Source organism: Orycteropus afer, unplaced genomic scaffold (genome assembly GCF_000298275.1).
Source record: "Orycteropus afer afer isolate SDZICR_OR568_19922 unplaced genomic scaffold, OryAfe1.0 scaffold00395, whole genome shotgun sequence".
Taxonomy (NCBI): domain Eukaryota; kingdom Metazoa; phylum Chordata; class Mammalia; order Tubulidentata; family Orycteropodidae; genus Orycteropus; species Orycteropus afer.
In genome coordinates, this window is record NW_006921982.1 from 2748444 (window position 1) to 2750746 (window position 2303).

Here is a 2303-nt window from a genome sequence, read left to right on the forward strand (position 1 = left end):
GGGTTTGAACCACCAGCCGTCTGGTTAGCAGGCAAGTGTCTTAGCCACTATGCTACCAGAGCTCCCCTTTTTGTATAGTATACTATATTAATTGAGCTTGTTGTCCCCCCTCAACTATGGTTCCAAGCCCACAGGCCCAATTACTGGCTTCCTTAGTGTTTTTGGCTATGGCTAAGAAGTTATTGTAACTTTTCTCCTTATTAGTACTATTTATATGGACACTGCTATTGCACATACAAATGTGTAAGTAGAAATATAGTTTGCCAAACTTACAAAGGTCATGTGTAGCTCACAGCTCACACATTTTAAGATGTTTTAATGATTATCCTAAAGGAGCTCTGGTATCATAGTGGTTAAAGCAGTTGGCTACTAATCAAAAGAACAGTGTTTCAAACCCACCAGCCACTCTGCTGGAGAAAAATGAGAGAGTTTACTCCTTATAGATCAACAGCCCTGGAAATCCTATGGGACAGTTTTATTCTGTCCTGTATTGTTGCTATGAATCAGAATCTACTTGATGGCTGCTGGCTTGGAATGATTATGTAAGTTCTAATATTTTGTTATTCACTTTATAATGTGTTCCTTAATCAAGAGATTTCTTTTCGAAGCTTTTTTAAATTACTACTTTTTCTTGGTTTTGTTCTTTTCATTTGATTTTATTTTTGTCTTTTTGTTAGTTTTCTTTCTCTTACTTTCTTGATTTTTTTCTTCCCTATTTAGTTACATTGTAGTAATAAACATGAATTTAAATTGAGACACTCTTTGCAGCATAATACATAACCATGACAAAATTTCCCTGGGAACAATTAATAGAAATCTAATATTTGCTTAAGTTTCCCCTTATTTTTTTTATCTGCTTTTAAAACTATGTATTTATTTTTAGTTATTACTCCAGAAAATATTAATAAATTTAGATTTCTTATTCTTTCCAACAAATCTAAAGTTATTAAGGTCTAAATTTCTTTAAAACAAGATAGGAATCATTGTATATTCTTTGGTCATCTACAGTCAGTCAATTACCCTCTGATTCACTTAATGTTCTTGTTGATTTTTCTAATGTTGTCATGTTTCAAATGACACTAAAATTATTGTTATTTGTATTGTTTTTAATATGATTTTTATTTTAATTAAATTGTATTGTTCAAAGCTACTCTCATTTATCACTGTGGTTATAAAGACTTTTGTCAATTGTATACCATTACTTTCATCAGAATTTATTTTTCTTGTGCTTGATTTATTCTCTTTAGATCATTTGGTTTGATTTCACAAGCAATTAATATTTTATGCACTCATGTACCTAAATACATTTTATGATACTTTAATGATAACTTATCTGGCTACAGAAACTAGATTCACATATATTTTTTCACAGTAATGTGAAGAGTTTATCCAATTTTTTTCTCTTTTTGTCAATCTGATTGTCATTTTATTGTAGGTTATCTTTTTCTTCTTTTAAGTGACTTTCATGGTTTTGGCTTTATTTTTAAAGTTCTGTAATTTGCCAATGATATTTTTGGTATGTACTTTATATTGCTATGAGCAATACCCTACATAGACCTGCTTTAGTAAACATCATGTTAATAGTTCAGTATTTTAAAGCTCCCTAGAAAAGACTCTATTGTATCTATTTTCTTCCATGTGGTGTATTTAGATTGTGTTGCATGCTTTTGTTTTGCCACATGTGTTTGTTTTAAAACTCCTCCAGCACATACCTAGGTTGTGGAGTCCTATCTGTGGCTTACTTTTTTGTTGCTCAGCATGAGTCATTGCTGGTTCTGAGCCTTTTTAAAAATATTATTATTCTTGCTTAGACTTCTTCATATTATAAAAATTTGTCTTTAGACATATGTGGAACCCTGTCTCAGATGACCATTTTTTTTTTTTTTCCCAAGTTACTATTTATACTCACTCTTGGGTTAATTCTGGCCATGGTTCTGAGAAAGTTTCCTTTTTTCTACATAATACCGACTTCCAGCTCCCCTACACATGGACTCTGAACCAAAGTTTACTCATTTGTATATGCATTAAATTTTATTTCCTTAAAACTACTATGCATCTTCAGTTCTCTCTTGAGTGTACAGTTCATTGCTCTTTGTTCACTTATTTTGCAGTCCCCAGATATTTACCTGTCTTGCTTTTGAGTGCATCTGTATACCTCATCTGTATGCATGCTCACGTATGTGTGTGTATGTGCGTATTGAATAATTCAGGGAGAAATTGTTTTAACAGGAGCTCTGGTAGCATAGTGGCTAAAAGCACTTGACTGCTAACCAGAAGGTTGGCAGTTCAAACCCACCAGCCAC